The sequence below is a fragment of the Ursus americanus genome, chromosome 18 (assembly GCF_024610735.1).
Source record: "Ursus americanus isolate L20-20 chromosome 18, mUrsAme1.1.p, whole genome shotgun sequence".
In the NCBI taxonomy this organism is placed as follows: Eukaryota; Metazoa; Chordata; class Mammalia; order Carnivora; family Ursidae; genus Ursus; species Ursus americanus.
In genome coordinates, this window is record NC_142144.1 from 27,189,084 (window position 1) to 27,206,743 (window position 17,660).

Below are 17,660 nucleotides of genomic sequence, written 5' to 3' on the forward strand. Positions count from 1 at the left end.
TGTGTGTGTGTGTGAGAGAGAGAGAGAGAGAGAGAACGAGAGAGAGAGAGAGAAAGGTTTGGTTATCTGGCAACAGTTCTCTAATTACTTGGACTTTTCCATCATGACCTAGTTGAGTTCTGGGTTCACAGTTTCCTCTTCAGCTACAGGTTTTCTTTCTGTTCTAGACTATGCTTTCTCTGTTCTGACTTATCAAACGAAAGAATTCATACTGCTTTTCATTATTATAAAAAATGCCTCAGTATTTGTGATTGCTGATGTCTCCATTCTCAGATTTGGGCTATATATAGATAATTCTCTACTAATGTTTTAATAGGATTTTGGAAGGAAAGTAAATTTACATGGTATCTTGAACTTGAAATCAGAATTCGTATGGGCTGAGGGGGCTGGAACCTGAGGCAGAGCAGACTGTATGGTATAGTCCTGAGTGGGCCATTACAGGAGGAAAATAGTAGAGATCTTTACTTCTATCTTCTGAGAGCCCTACTGTGTAAAGATGACAGTTACTGGGCTGTTATGGTTTTGTTATATGTGGTACGCTAAAATTTGATGTCATAAGACTATAAATCAGGGGCCTCACAGACTGAGTGACTTGGGTCCAAAGGAAGGTAAGATAATAGATAAGTTTGGGGATACAGACATCAGTAACAGTGGTTTGGGGTTATCAACATCAAAATGAAATGGATATTTCCCTCAAAATATAAAGACATCTCAAATGAGAGAGCGTGTTCTAACGAGTCTTAGGTATATACTTGAACAAGATAATGTTTTAAAGTTTTTTACTCATTTTTCCTAAAAGGGGGGAATCTTGAGGAGGGCTAGCCTAGTTAAAAGTGAAGACTCCAGAGCCAGATTTTGGGGGTTTGAAATCTATCAGTTAAATATGACAGCGTGTTAAATAAGCAGTAGCCTGCAGACCTAAAGGATTGGGAGCCAGAAGTGGTTCAATGAAATGAATGTGTACGGATTATCATTCTGTGGCAGGCCCACTACTGGTCCCTGGGGCCAGAGAGAAAGGAAATTTTTTCTGTGGATAGGCAGCTTATAGCTGGATAGGGAGATGGAAATGATTTCTGCTATCTAAATTTTCTAACTCAAATTCCAGAATAAAGATAGAATGTCAAAAATCATATAAATTCATCATTAGAATATGAACTATCTTATATGTATATTAAACTGTGTTCTCAGATCACATATCAGAAGCTATGTAGCTTTGGAAAGTGCTAGCGCATAGTAGGAATCTAAATGGAGCTGGATTGAAATGCAGGAAACTATTAATAGAATTACTAACAAATTTGATAACATATAGTGAAAATATCCTAAACACTAAAAGAAAGGAGGTAATTTAGAGAATTACCCCTCTTACTTTACAAATAAAGAAACTGTGACCTGGATATTTATCTGGGAAAGACCCAGAATTTAAGGCCAGATGTAAACTTTCTGTCAGAAGTTCTTTTCCACTGTAGCTGCAGGATAAAAATCTCAGGTAAGGTTCCCACTGCACATACAAAGGCTCAGAAATCTTTTTTTTTATGTCACAGTACCTATAATAATAGGAAGTTCTACATCTCTTGCCTTCTTTCATTTTAACCAATTATCCATTCATTCGAGAACATGAAGAGAGGCATCTTTCCAGACCCTATGCTAAATGCTGGAGATACAGTTCTTGCCCTCATGGAGTTCATGGTCTAATAGGGAACATAGTCAAAGACAGTATAATAATAATATATAATTAAAATATATTAAATATACTATAATAATTATAATTTTTAGTTATATATCACATTATATATATATATAATAATTAAATAATAAGTATAATTGCCAGAAAACTATAAAAAAAGAAATGATTACTCTATATGTAAAAGCAGTAACAGAAGCATGGAAAACAGAATAGAGAGTAATTGTGTAGTCAGCAAAGGTTGTAAAGAGGTTCCTTGATCGTGGTGCTGAAGAATGAATAGGAGCCTTCAGGGGGACTTGGGACATAACTGATCTGGGTGAATGTGCCTCCCTTTAGATGTTTGGGTAAGCTTTTCTCATCATGAAGAGATTCAGGTGTCCAATTTTGCCACATCCTGAGCTCCATTTGCTGTTCTATTCCACGGAGACCCTTGCTCTTGACTTGTGCACCTGAAACACTTCCTCACCTCTACCTTTGCATTTTTACTAGCTGCAAAGTGTTGAGGGAGGTGGATTTACTTATCTTTATCGTTGCTATTTTTGTCTATTTACAATTTTTTTCTGCTCACTAGGAATGGGTGATGGTGGATAGAAAACCAATTAAACTTTACTAAGAATATGCTGTGGAGAATTAACCATATTATTTTTCTGTTAAAAAGGGGAGGGGAATTACAAGGTGCCCAGCCTTTGGGAATGACTTACAAATTAATTTTCTAGTGCAAACATCCCCACTCTCCTTTTCCAGGAGAGAAATCTGAATGGAAGACATGATCTCAGTTGCAAGCTCACTTGAAACTATAAAACTTGCCTGTTGCAATAAACTTAGACTACTCAAAACTGGAGGGAGATTATTTCAGAAGACAGAGAAGGGAGAATTTCATTTTAAAATGAATATTGATTTCTTTTATTATTAGAACAAAACATGCACATTGTGGACAATACAGAAAATTATAAAGAGGAAAGCAAAATTACCTAGCAGTCCCATCTTCCTGGGTTAGTTACATAGATAACATTGTGGAATTATTTCCTTAATGTCTTTCTCTAATTATATGACATTATATTTGGAAGAGAAAATAAACCACTTGACATACTGCAGTTTTTTAATAGAATCCAATTCTAATAGTCAAAAGCTTTGTTATACTTTCTATTTTATATGCTCAAATTATCTGCCCTTCTTTGGATTTTCTGAGCAGTAAGCGGAAACTACTTTTTCTTTCTTTCCACTGCACTTTTTTTTTTAAAGATTTTTATTTATTTATTTGACAGAGAGAGAGACAGCCAGCAAGAGAGGGAACACAAACTGGGGGAGTGGTGAGGAAGAAGCAGGCTCCCAGTGGAGGAGCCTGATGCAGGGCTTGATCCCAGGACTCTGGGATCACACCCTGAGCCGTCCTGAGCCGAAGGCAGACGCTTAAGGACTGAGCCACCCAGGCACCCCTCTACTGCACTTCTGTTACTATTTTCCAAGCTCATTTTCCTTCCTTTTCTCCTTCCTGAGCCTGTGATCATCATGTTATTCTGCATCTTTCAGGCTGCTTCTTCTTTTTTTTTTTTTTTAAGATTTATTTATTTATTTATTCGACAGAGACAGAGACAGCCAGTGAGAGAGGGAACACAAGCAGGGGGAGTGGGAGAGGAAGAAGCAGGCTCATAGCAGAGGAGCCTGATGTGGGGCTCGATTCCACAACGCCGGGATCACACCCTAAGCCAAAGGCAGATGCTTAACCGCTGTGCCACCCAGGCGCCCCTGCATCTTTCAGGCTTCTGTCTTTATCTTCCATGATACCTTAGTTGGGTTGAAACTCTCTCCTACCAGAAGGTTTTTTCATAAAAACAATATTAACAGTAAGATAGAGAATTGATATTTGAACTTGACCCAGTTGGTCTCTTCTAGAATATTACAACAATTAATGAGAACAAGGACTTATAGCGTTTTTAAGTCACTATATTACACAGAAATATATAGTACCAATTATTGAAATCTGGGATAATCTTACACTTTTAGTTCAAAGGACAGGGGGGATACCATTTTAAGAAGAGATCTACCTCAGTGGGGATACCATTTTAAGAAGAGATCAAAGTAGAAAAGGAAAAATGGCAAGGACTTACAAATATAGATATACATAAAACAGAATTCCAGGGTAGCTGCAAATGCTTCAAATAAAAAGTCCTCATTAAATTACTGAGTAAAACATTATTCACGCTGTTGTGATTAGGGTTAACCTTAAGTTTAGCACTCTTCAGAGAACTTAGCTTTAATAAAACCGTAATGGTTTTATTAACTAGACATTATCATATTTTAACTAGTTTTGATGTCTAGTTTTATTAACTAGACATTATCATATTCTTTATTTCTGAGTTTGGCAAATCAGAGTTTGGGCCATATTTCTAAAACGGTGATTAGCAAATAGTTGAACAAATGATAAACAAATGAATGAATACCGGATTGATCTTGGAAGTCTTTGATCAATTGTAAGATTGAGTCTGAGGGGGGGCAGAATTAATACTTGGCATTGAAGTTTACTAGAGTTATCAGCAATAAAACAACCCTCATTGTCATTTAAAATCATGGGAACAGAAGTCAGGGCAGTACTAAATGATAAACTAAAATTGAGCAGCCAGAATGCAAGAGGCAGGAGTAGAGCCAACTTCTGGGGAAAAATAAGACTGTAAGATTTACCATGTCGAGGACATCAAGTGGACTTACTCTGTACTGGCTAAGCGCAATGCCAGGTGCAGTGTACCTGCTCAGTAAATAAGATTTGTTAAGTGGTTGGGCGTGCACATAAGAGTGTATGGGTATGTGGGTATGCTCAGAAACATCAGACACGAGGCAGCAAAGCACAATTTTCTATACCTAATGAGTAATTGCTGTTATAGCAGTTTTCATAGGTTTAGTTACACATACGACAGATTTCACCCTGGGCTACCTTGAATGGCCCACGTATCTTCTCACAGAAGCTGACAGAATTGATTCTGATCACTTGGGAAATATTGATAGACTTCACCCCAAAGCAGAAATAGTGCATGGCCTATTTCTTAAGACAATTTCACCCTGTAAAAGTTCAAGAGTTAAGAAGGAAGTGGTGCAGGAAGTATTTATGGGTTTTTTTTTCTTTTTTTCTTTTCTCTTACCTCTATAGCATTGAGTAATAGGCTCAAGGGATAATACAAAATGGTATTACTTTCACTTTATTAATTGGTCTTTACAAAAATCTGTGCGGTCAGTATTACATCCCATTTCTAAGTTGGGAAAATTGGTGTTCATTGAGTTAATTCAATGCTTTTCAAACGTATGTGCATGAGAATCAGAAAACCTTGTTAAAATGCAGATTCCGACTCAGCAGGCCCATGGTGGGGCCTGGGTGTGTATTTCTCAGAAGCTCCCAGGTGATGCTTTGCAGTTGGTGCAACTATTTTTTCAAGTAACAAATAACTACGAGACTCACTCAAGGTCACAAAGCTAAAAATGGTAGGACCAAGATTTGAACAAAGCTCTTCTTACTATAAATCTGAGACCAAAAAGCATGGAGTTAGTACTCTATTTTCCCCAAAGATAAGAAGACAAAGATTAGTGAGAATCTATCACCTTCTCGACAGTGTCTCACACCATTTAGGTAGGAGAGAAAAATCCTAATTACTCTGATAGGAATCAAGAGACTATAATAGGAAACCTACTCTTTTCTCCTTGAGATACTTTCCAATAAAACTTCTGGACTTCACTTGCTATTATCAATAATCCTGCTCTCTCTTGCCAAGTTATCAATGATCTCCTTGATTTTAAAGACATAGGACATTTTTCTGAACTTGACAACTCAGGAGTATTTGACTCTGAGGATCATTCCTTTCTCTCCTCCCTTGATGTCCATTTTGTGCTCCATTTGTGTTCTACCTCACTGGCTGCTGCTTCCTAGTCTCCCATGTGGGTTCCTTCTCTTCTTCACACGTGTTTCCTGAATATTGGTTCTTGTACCAAGCCCTATTTCTCTTTGCCCTCTTTCCCTATAGGATCAGTGTTTAACTCTTCCATGGGATTCAACTTTCACCTGCAAGTTACAACCTCCAGATTATATCTTTAGCTTAGATCTTTATACTCCAGATGGCACATAGAAGCACTTATTAAATATCTCCACTTTTATAATCCAATTTGAGATACCTGAGATTCAAAAACTAAACTGAATTAACTCATCTTTTTATCTTAAATTAATTTTTTCATTGGATCATATCTTTGGTAAACCCATCCACTTGGTTACCCAGATCAAAAACATGGCCATCCTCTTCACTTCCCTGTTTTACTTCCCACATTTAATCTATTTAATCCTACAGATTGATCCTCCTAAATGGCTCTCAGAATAACTCTCCTCTCTCCATCTGCACAGCCTCTACTTATTTCAGATTCATGGTATCTCTCTCCACTTGATCACTGGCAAACCCTTTAACCTCCTGCCTTATTTCCTCCTAATCCATTTTCCACACTACTGCTAGAATAACCATTCTAAAATACTAATGTGATTGTGTCACCCTCTTGCTTAAACTGCTCCCTGTTGCTTTCAGATAGTTGGTAAATTCCTTAAGTAACATAAAAGATACAATATGCCCCTTTCTACTTTTCCTATATAGTTGCCCATCATTGATCTCCTTCTGATGAACAAGGCTATGAGCATCCTGGCCTACTTTTAGTTTCCCCATATGGCATGCTTTGTCATATATCTATGCCTTTCTGCTATCAATCTTTTCAGAGCCCCCAGAACACTCAACAGCCATTTTCCAGGCTAACCCCAATGTTTCCTCTAAGATATCACCTCTTCAAGGAAACTTTCTGTAATTCTTTTGGTCTGGGTATCCTCTTATATGTACTAATATAGCACCTGTGTTTATATTTTAGCAGTGGCCACAGTGTATTATTTATTTGAGTTCTTTTAGAGTATGCACAGTTTGAGGAGAGCAAGTGTGTCTTGACTTCTGAATAACCAGCATTAGGGACTGAGCCTGGAAGATCAATTAACTTTTGCTGATGAGTGGTGTTAGGGAAGAGCCACTTTCTTGATGAATTAGTCAAAGATTTCCTCTCAATGTCCCTGCCATTTTACAGGAACCATACATTCTAAACCCATAGATTATGGGCTTAATTTCTATAAGCAGTACATAACCAGACACATCCTGTTAAAAACATTCAGTAGTAAAGGACCCTCCTCCTAGCAAATATCATTTCATTATTTACCAAGAGGTCTAATTATCACACTGACAAGGAGATTAGAATGGGTCTCTTGTACTCTTTCATTTTCCCCAGTAGCACATTCTTGGCAAAGGGAGTGAATGGATCTCAGCCTAGTTGTTTTAATTCCTTTCTCTCTAACTTTATTTTAGGGTGGAGTTATTCTATACTCATGATAGAAAGACAAAATAAGGGGTGCCTGGGTGGCTCAGTTGGTTAAGCATCTACTTTCAGCTCAGGTCATGATCCAAGGGGTCTGGGATAGAGCCCTGTATCAGGCTCCATGCTCAGCAGGGAGCCTACCTCTCCCTCTGCCTGCCACTCCCCCTAATTATGTGCTCTGTCAAGTAAATAGATAGATAGATAGATAGATAGATAGATAGATAGATAGATAGAAAGATAGGTAAAATCTTAAAACAAAACAAAACAAAACAAATGCCTTGAATGGAGACGTAAATGGAAGTGCTGTGCCTGTGGATTGGGGTTTATTCTTATTTTCCAGAATCTTTTTAGTTAATACATTTTTATTTTTGTAACACAAGCAAAACAGTTGTTCATTTAAGAAGATTCTAGCAATATAAAACATTCAGAGAAGATAACACAAATCACATATACTCTAACATTCCTGTGATAAAGTGTTAAAATTTTGATGTATATCTTTCCAAAATAAATGGATCACATTATATATGCTGCTATGTTTTTTTAAAATTAATTATATCATTCATTTACTTTATAATATGTGTCTAAGCATGTTGTCAAAATCAAAATTATTGTCACAATTTTTTTTTATTTCTATCCAAGAGATTTCAAAATGCAGAGTGGCAAATAGAGTAGAATACTAATTACTATAATACTATCTTAAGGGATTATCAAAATTGGAAATCACCAACCTTATGTTTCTTATATATTTGGAACAAAGCATTTTAATTATGTGAAGAGTTCATGGAAAATAAAGCTGTGTTGTTCAAAATGCTAGCCATTTGCCATATGTGGCTACTTTAATTAAAATGAAATAAAATTAATGATTTAGTACTGCAGTTGCACTAGCCAGATATCAAATGCTTAATAGTCACATGTTGCAAGTGGCTTTAGCATTAAGCAACACAGACATAAAATAGTTCCATCATCACAGAAAACTCTGTTGGGGAGTGTTGATGTAGAGTTCTAATAGATATGTCACAATTTAAGTTCAACAATTTGTTGAGCACCAAGTGTATGTCAGATGTTATGTTAGACACCTTTCACTTTCCCCATGTTATTTTACCTTATACTCACAAAAGATCTGTGGGATAAATAGTTGTCATATCAACTTTTCAAGGTAAAAAAACGGAGACTCATAGAAGCTAATTGATTTGATTGAAAGGGTTGGAAATCAGTTGAATCTTCATGGAAGTGTATTGATTTGATTCAGAGGGTTGGAAATCAATTGTAATCTGTCCAGCATAACAATGTTAGTAGCTGGTCAGTTGGGGAACTTGGCCTTGTGGTACATAGGATGCTAATTTTCCATGTCAGAATAGCCAGAAAAAAAAAAAAACCCTTTGAATTCCATGTTGGGAATCCACTTGAAGACAAGCATCTCCATCCACTTAGTTCTTCTTTATGCTCACACCCCCTTTAATTGACCTGGACCGTGGGCTGTGGCCCTCAGCCACTCTCCCAAGCTATTAAAGTCCAAGCTTCTCAACATTATTCACAAAACCCTTCACAGTCTTGTCTGAACCTAACTCTCCTGCATCATTTCCCACTGTCTACTTCCCAGCCTGTGTGCCAGTCATGTCAAGTAATAATTCCCACAGGAGGTATCATGCTGTCCATGTCTTCAAATAAATTGTTCACTTGACCTGAAAGCTTCTTTTACTCTTTTCAACCTATTTAACTGTTGATGGTTTTTACTGCTCAGCTCAAGTCCTGCCTCCCCCAGATGCTTTGTCTTAACCACAGAATATGACTTAGGAATCCCCCTAATTTAAGAGTTCTTATTGTGCCTTGTTCTTAGCTTTCATAAATTACATTTACCTCAGTGTAATCATTGGTTAACTTGTGTGTTTCTCCATTGACTATAATCTCCTTGAGAGTAAGGCTCGTATCTTAATCTGCCATAATGCTGCATATGGATGTAAATGTTCAACTCTAATAATTAGACAATTTTTTCCAGATATGAGATATCGTCTGAAGATAGAGAAGCCGTAGGAACGAGAAGCCTCTCTTAGGATTCTCTCAGACCTCAAAGGATCAGTCTCCAGCTTTCCTTTACATCCCACATCTTCTCCAAACCAGGTAAGGAGAGTCACCTGTCTTTATGGTCCTTATACTAAAATGATCTCGAGTACTATTGTGGCTGCTTGCTTCAGAATATGTGGAGAGAGTCTGTAGCTGCCCAAGTGAGGACAGCATACTTCTCTGATAACTTTGTCTCCCTCCAAGGCTGAAAGTGGAACTTTTTTCATGTGCTTAAGAGGGAGGCTTCTTCTTCCCATCCCCCAGCTGCCAGCCATGCTGTCTGAATCATTTGAGAAGTCCTCCCCACTCCTTCGTTAACTCTCCTCTGTGCCAAATAGGGCTGGCTTGCTGTGACACCTGCCATACTGTGTCACCAGCTGACAGGCAATCACTTCATAGAGGATACTGCTCTGCTACAGAACACACAGACTGACACACTGCCTCTCCCTGATGGAGAAGAGCAATTCTTCTATATCCTCAGGTAGAAAAAGCTGGTATAAAATGCCAGGCTCCTGTAGCAATATGATGTGCATAGGGACATTATAAACATGGGAGTTTTTATAACTGTCATTCACCTTCCTGGCCTTGGGATGTGTCATGGTTATGACACATGGTTATAATCATCTGCCCTCATCTCAAGCATATTCATTTATCCACGCATTTATTCATTCATGTATTCGACAAAATTGGGGGGGTACTTTTAAGATTTAGGTACTCACAGGAGGTGCCAAGGAGATACAGGGGTAAACATAACATGATCCCTAACATTAAGAACATCTCATTCAAACAGGAGACAAAGGCACATAAGCATGATTATAATACAATGAGACAGACGCTTGTAAGAGAGTCAGACATGAGGTACTATCAGGCAGAGCACAGTGGAAGGAGCCATTTATGAAGCCTGAGGGAATCAGGGAATGTTTCACAGGAGAAATGAAATAGGACCTGATATTTGAAGGACAGTGACATTCATGCAAGCTGGGTAGGGAACTCCCTCCTGGCAATGGCAAAAACAGGTACAGAGGAAGTAGGTATAAAGGGGTAGGGACTGTAGTGCTCTCTGGTGGAGCATGAGATAAGCAAGTAAGAGTCACAGGAGGCATCAGACAGGCCCATGGGGAACATAGCCTCCAAGGCCCTTGACTTTCTCATGTTGTCAATGGGTGGACATCAGCTATTTAGTCAGGGTGGAGCACAATCAGAGATTTTAGGTGAATGCTCCCCAACTTTATGGAATCAGGAGGAATAACAGGGTTTTTAAACTTTTGTAGCTTCTCCTTATTTATTTTTATCTTTTTTGATGTATGTTTTTATAATGGTTAAAAATTCTGAAATACACACACAAAAGTCCCGGTGGTTTACATTTGTGAGTAGCATGGGAAGAGGGGAGATTGCAAGACTGAATCTCACTCCATAGTGTAAAGCATGTCACAGCAGAACAGAAAAAAAGGAAGGAAAGCTGAGAATCTTGGGGGTAGTAGAGTAAGGAAGAGAGAGGACCCAGAGATACTAATCTGAGACAGAGATGTGGTCAGGTGTCCTTGGTGCCTAATTACCTGATCCCTCTCCCAGGGAGGACTGATCTGGTGTCAAAGTACTATTGCAGGGTAAGGGTCTAGAGGACATGCATATATGAGGAAAGAGCCATGAGGTTAGAGAGACATGGAAAACACCAGAAATGGCGACTCATCTATACAAGTAGAGGTTGATTGCTTTGCTGATTGTGCATTTGCTTAGACAAGGTATGTCCAGGAAAAGTTGTATGTGGGCATAGAGAAGCAGATGAGAAAGATATTAGCAATAAGATGACCACATAGGTCTTCCTTTTATCCCCTAAAGAATATGACCAACCTTAAAAGGCAGGGATACTGTCTAAGATTATGCCAGGTACTTAGCAGCAAAGGTATTGGAATCTGACAGAAATCAGTTTAAATCCCAGCTCTACCGCCAAGTCTCTGTCTCCCCATTAATGAAATAGGCATGAAAAATACCTTTCAGCATGATTGAGAGGACTAGCTGATATAACGTAAGCAAAATGTTCAGGCCACTGCCAGGCATTCAAAGAATGGAGCTATTATTTTACACAGTTTGTATATTTTCCATGTAGCACAGACTGGGCCTTCAAGAAACTTAGAAATATTCCTTGGCATGACTTCTCTTGGTTTGCAAGTATACCAGAAGTGTAAATTAATCTTTGGCAAGTATAAGGCACATGAAGAGTTATCACCAGTTGGTATTGAAGGAGATAGTCATTTGTCAGTAATATTGACCCAAAAAAAACCAGTCAGGTGTAAAGAGGCATTACTTTGAATTGATGTGACAAATGAGGCTCCATCATTTGAATGAGAAGATAGTAATAGGGTCACTGGATCTTGTGGGCCTGCTCTGACACTTGGTTAAATAGTCATTGCAACTGCAATACACAGGATTCCTTAGTCATTTGTACAGCTTGGGGTAAGGGATATGAGTCCTTTTGCTAAGAGTAGAGATAAAATCTGTGTACCTCAAGCATGAAAACCTGAGATTGAATGACTACTTGAGAAATAAACCTAAAGATTTGGGAAAAAATGCAGTAAATAGGTGTCAATGTCCCAACAAAAATATCAGTACACTTAAAAATATTTCTTTGAACATGTACATCAGTCAGCTATTAGAATTATTCACTGATAAGCCTTAAATGTCCATTTCTGAAGGCCAGCAAATCTTATTTAAATTTAACCAAGAGCAGGCGAAATTTTGACAAGCTTCTAGTCTTCCTTCAGCTTTCAAGCTTATGTTTAATTCAGTGTTTCATCATTTGCAATGAAATAAACTTCTTCATGATATGAAAATTTACAAAATGTGAAGCAAAGGGAGTATATGTCAGGTACACAATGATATTATTAGCTGCTCAAAAAATTGTTTATGTGCCATGAACTTACCCTTGTGTATTGAAGAGGGGAATAGAACTTAATGTTAGGAGCTAAAGAAACAGAAAAGTATATATGTAATTTCCAGATCACCATATACAAATTGGAGTTTCACTCCCTGCCCAGCATTGTTCTCGAGACTATGTGGACAGCAAACCTCCAATCTGCTGGTATCCTTGTCTTTAGTCTCTCTTGCCTGTATTTTTTAAATATATATATTTGTATTTATAATATTTATATAGTGGATATATATTTATAAAATGAATATACAGCTCCAACCCCCAACTTTTAGCTTCTTCAGGTACCCCTTCCTTCTTCTCCCTCTTCTCCTCCCCTACCGCTCTCTTCCTTCTTCTCCCTCTCCTCCTCCCCTACTCCTCCCACTCTGTCTCCCACTCCCTTCCCCCACTTTTCTCATCTCCCAGAAGCGATGAGCTCTGGGAGAAGCAATGGCAATAGCTGTAATCTGCTCCACCACCATCAGTAGTGAATACTCTCCTGGCTTTGTTAACACCACCTCTTTTCTGTTCTTACAGTCCTCGGAACTTCCTGTAGTTTCTAATCTCTGTGTTACCTCATCTTTTCTCTTACTTTCTCACTCTTGAAGCACTGTGGAAACATGTACTCTCTCTCAAAGTACCTCTATTTGTAATACACAGTGTGGCTTCAGTTTTTCTCGTTGGACCCTGATTGCCTCAGGGTCCTATTAGCCCACAAATACACATGAAGTTAAAGTAGCAATCAAAACACAAAATATGTTTTTCCCATCATCTACTTATGCAGGTATTCACCACCTGCAATATTCCTCTCACTCAAGTGTAATGAGGGTTGATAGGAAGATCTGTGTGCCAACTCGGTTGAGCAGAACCACTGCATTCCTGAGTTTCTTGGGTATCTGCCACCTCCTCTCATGCATCACAGTCTCCATCATTGCTCTGCTTCCGCCTTCCTGGGTACTGCCACTGGTGCAAAAGCACTGCCATGTTCTCCTTTCCATACGTCACCATGTCTTTCCACCTGGGAACAAAGCAGCATTACTTGTGTCACTGGAAATCAGACTCCCTCATAAAAATAACTCCTTCAACTCTGGTCTAAAAGTCCCATATTGGCACTAAGGATCCAATAATTGAGGGCACCAAGTGAGACCTATGGAGCACCTAAGTCTTGGTTTGTCCCTTGGTGAGATGTGGGTGTGTGGTCATCTCTCCAGAAATGAATAGCTGAGAGGGAGGCAGTGTGATGGGGTCTCAGAGGTGGTGGTTTTCAGCTAGGGTAAGGGGTGGGTGAGGGCAGTGGCATTAAGAAACAGAAGTGGCAAGTTTTAGGGGAGAGTCTCAGGCATGCAGGACTGCAGGGATGGATCAAAGATTCCTTAAAGAGATGGCCTATACCCTCATTCAACAGTTTTTATCAAATTTAAATTACTAGAGCTCTGTCTCCTTTGTCCCTCCAGTTAGGACAGCCTGAACCTCAATTTGCTCAACTATCAAGTGGGTAAAACCACAATAGCAGCTGGTGAACACTTCAGATTTCGTATTTTTTTCAGACACATTTCTAAGAATTTAAAATCAACAATAATAAAAACCCACAACCTTTTAAAATTCCTTAAACATTTCTAGTTGGGTAATTTTGAGGGGGGGGATGTCAGAAAACCATAATCAACTAGTTTGGGTTTTATTTTTTTGTTTTAATATGTGGTGCTTCTGATTGTTTTAGTGTGTTGATGATGACTGTGATGATGATGATTAAAAATCCAAATCACGGGGCGCCTGGGCCGCTTAGTCATTGAGCATCTGCCTTCGGCTCAGGGCGTGATCCTGGCATTCTGGGATCGAGCCCTGCATCGGGCTCCTCTGCTAGGAACCTGCTTATCCCTCTCCCACTCCCCCTGCTTGTGTTCCCTCTCTTGCTGGCTATCTCTCTCTCTGTCAAATAAATAAATAAAATCTTAAAAAAAAAATCCAAATCACATTAGAGGCCCTCGTGGTTTTTCAGGTGCCTATGAGGTGTTTGGCTGAAGTTGTGCCAGTTGGGATGGGTTTGGAGTGAATCTATGTGTCCATGGGAGAGAAAGGATTGCCCTTGAATACGCCCTGTGTTACTTCTACTCCCATCCCTCCTTCTCCCCACATAGTGACATAGCACTTGAGCAGTGAGCTTACACCAGGATTTTGTTCATCTTCTTGTAAACATTTTACAACAGAGCCAAAAATCTATCTTCAAAAAACTACCTAGAAATTAAAGTTTTTAAACAGATAATATTTAAATGAATTAAAATTTAAAATGCAGTCTTCCAGGTGCCTGGGTTGTGCAGCTGGTTAAGTGGCTGACTTTTGATTTTTGGCTCAGGTGATGATCTCAGGGTCCTGGGATTGAGCCCCATGTTGGGCTCCGCACTCAGTGGGGAGTTTACTTGAAGATTCTCCCTCTCCCTTTGCCCCTCCCCCTGCTCTTGTCCTCTCCCCCTCTCTCACTCTGTCTAAATAAATAAATCTTTAAAAATAAATAGATATAATGCACTCTTCCACCTTCAAAATTATTCTGCATCACGCATTTCAGAGTCCCTCATTGAACTCCAGCAGGTTATTCCTGACCCCTTGTGACACCCAGGTCGCTACCAGGGCTTCCTGCGTGGAGAGATGAGTATGCATGGTCCAGGGACTCATTTTCAGTAAAAAAAGAATTTTAAAAAAATGTTCTCTAACCAATAAGAATTTGTGAGAAATCAAAATGTTTAGAATTATGTTTGAAGCCTTTTTTTTTTTTTTTTTGGCCAGGAAGCTTTTTATTGAGGTATATTTTACATATAATAAAATATACTCATTTTCAGTATAGAGTTCAATGAGTTTTGGCAAATGCGTACAGAACAGTTGAATCACCTCCTAAAGTTCCTTCATTCCCTTCCCTGTCATTCTCCCTGAAGACAACAACTAGTCTGATTTCCTTCACTTTAGATTAGTATTGCCTGTCCTAGAATTTCACACACGTGAAATTATACAGCTTTCTTTTTTATGTCTGGCTTCTTTCACCCAATCTTATGTCTATGAGATCCATAGACATATGAAGTAGTTTGTTCTCTTTCATTGTTAGAAGTATTTCATGATTCCATTGTTGTGTTTCTATCTTGGTTCTGCTGTTATGAGACACCTGGGCTATTTCCAGTATTTTGCTATTATGAATAAAAGTGATATAAAAAATGAAAATAGGGTGCCTGGGTGGCGCAGTCGTTAAGAGTCTGCCTTCGGCTCAGGGCGTGATCCCGGCGTTCCGGAATCGAGTCCCACATCGGGCTCCTCCGCTGGGAGCCTGCTTCTTCCTCTCCCACTCCCCCTGCTGTGTTCCCTCTCTCACTGGCTGTCTCTCACTCTCTCTGTCACATAAATAAATAAAATCTTTAAAAAAAAATGAAAATAGGTAAAAAGAAAAGCCCCATATTAATTAGAATACAAACTACACTGATATGATGAAGCGATCCCAACACATGGTGGCTCCTGCATGACAGAAGTTTATTTCTGCTTATGTATATTCTGGAAGGAGCCCAGGGCTGATGGTGGCTCTGTTTCCCCCAGGTTGATGGACTAGCTCTGCCATCCTCAAAACGTGACTTTGATCTTTGTATATAAGGTTGGTATCCCATTATTGTCATTTCCCAGACAAAGGAAAAAGGAAGAGAGTATCCAAGACAAGGGACCTTGCTTAAGAAGGTGACTGGAGGTTATATTATGGACATCACTGCTGCATATATCCCATTAGCTGGAAATAATTCATATGACTACTTGTATTACAACAGAGGCTGGGAAATTTGTCTCCAGCTGGATAACCAAATGTCCACTTAAAACTCTGGGGTTCAGGGTACCACGTGCAGATTTGTGGGTTGTGGTCTGAAAAAGAATGACCTGCTGAGAAACTAGGGGAGCTGATACCCAACCCATGCTCTGCTCATCAAGCCATGAGTCCCAGTCTATCTTCTTTACATAAAACTTTCTGTTTGTCAAGCCCTGTGTCCACAGAGCTATCTCTGCCCCAGGAGGAACTTTTTTCTAATTTGCACAAGGTAGCTGTTTAGGCTAGTGGCGGTCCTAAAACTCCTAGTGCAAGATATTAGCAGCCTATGCCAGAGATTCTCTCTTTACAGGGTTCATATCTATTTCATGCAGCTGAGCATGGTAGGAAGTAGTTAGGAATAAACACCACCCTTTGGTCTCCAGCTTTTTCTTTCTCCTGTGTGAATGCCACACTGAAATCTTCCTGCTTCAACCTAAGATAGAAACTTTGATAACAATTATCACTTAAAAATTGAGCACCTCCCTTATCTTCCCCGCTATTCCATTCACATCCTTCATCCTCAAAAGTCTGGGCATAACTATCATATATTTATTTATAGTTACATATGAGAAAACTGAGACTCAGAGACATTAGGTAACTTGACCAAGATCACACAGCTACTAAGTAATTAAATATAAATTTTGTCCCAGGTCTATCTGACTCCAGAGTCATTGCTTATTTTATTATATCACACTGCCTATTAAGTTACAAGCACTGGTACCTTGTGATAAAAAATGAACTACTTGTAATATGAACCTTTTTAATAGAGAGGTTTCAGAAAACAGGACATCACCAGGGCCACACTGTCATTGTGGTTTACACTTCCCATGAACTCTTTCCAATAAACATTTCATTTAAATTTAATAAAGTAGTGAATAAAGCCATAAAGGTTAATTACTAGTTAAGGGAAAAATATGACTACACTTTGGTGAACATGTGAAAAATGAATCAACTTCATTTTGCAGTTAACCCAGGATTATACAGGCAATAAAGCATGATTATGGATTTAACATGTTAATTCCCAGTAGATTTAATAGTGGTGCTATGAAGTACATGACCAATCGCTAACCCATCTGACAAGGCTTCAGACAGCACTAATCAAGATTAAATCACTTGGCCCACATGTGGATGCAATATATCTTTCAAGATGAAATGACCGTAATTTTTCATCGTGGAGTTATTACAAATGCTGGTAGGATGAAAAGTAGAGAAAGGAAAGTGGGGAATGTAATCTGTGATCTCAATCTGACACCTCATTTTGGTAGCCATTTTTTGAAGGAAATAACCTTTAACTTTTTTCATAGTTTAAAGATTATTCTCTCCAGGGATGGCGCTAGTGGTTCATGATTTATTTGTATTTTGTAGAATAAAGCAAAGTATCCACGTCCCTTAAAATATTTTGCCTTTCCAAAAATAAACCATTGGCATAGTCAGCTCTTGGTGGCACTAATATTCTATATTCAACAACTTTCTGTTTCATCGGTGTTGCTTTAATTCTTAAGAAACAGAATCCTAAAGAACAGTATATTTTGTTTATCATGAGTTGTACCACCTGGTAACCGTAAAAAAAAAATGGTGCATTCTTTTCATTACTTGAAGGTTAGCAATAGGGATAATAGGGATCTGAAAATGATGGATCATGGGCCAAATCTAGCCCACCAACTATTTTTGTAAATAAAGTTTTATTTGTACTTAGCCATATTCTTTCAATTATGCAATGTCTTTGGCTGCTTTCATGCTACAAGGGCAGAGGTAACTAGTTGTTACAGAGACCATATTCCCACAAAACCTAAACTATTTACTGT

General features: G+C 38.7%; 1 long non-coding RNA gene across 1 annotated transcript in view; it reads left to right on the forward strand.

The window, feature by feature from the left end:
• Positions 1–17,660, forward strand: part of LOC123781066 (uncharacterized) — a 614,912-nt gene that overhangs the window by 418,965 nt on the left and 178,287 nt on the right. Inside the window, exon 3 of the long non-coding RNA XR_015727365.1 lies at positions 9,057–9,178. This is a non-coding gene — a long non-coding RNA (uncharacterized LOC123781066). The remainder of the gene's footprint in view (positions 1–9,056; positions 9,179–17,660) is intronic.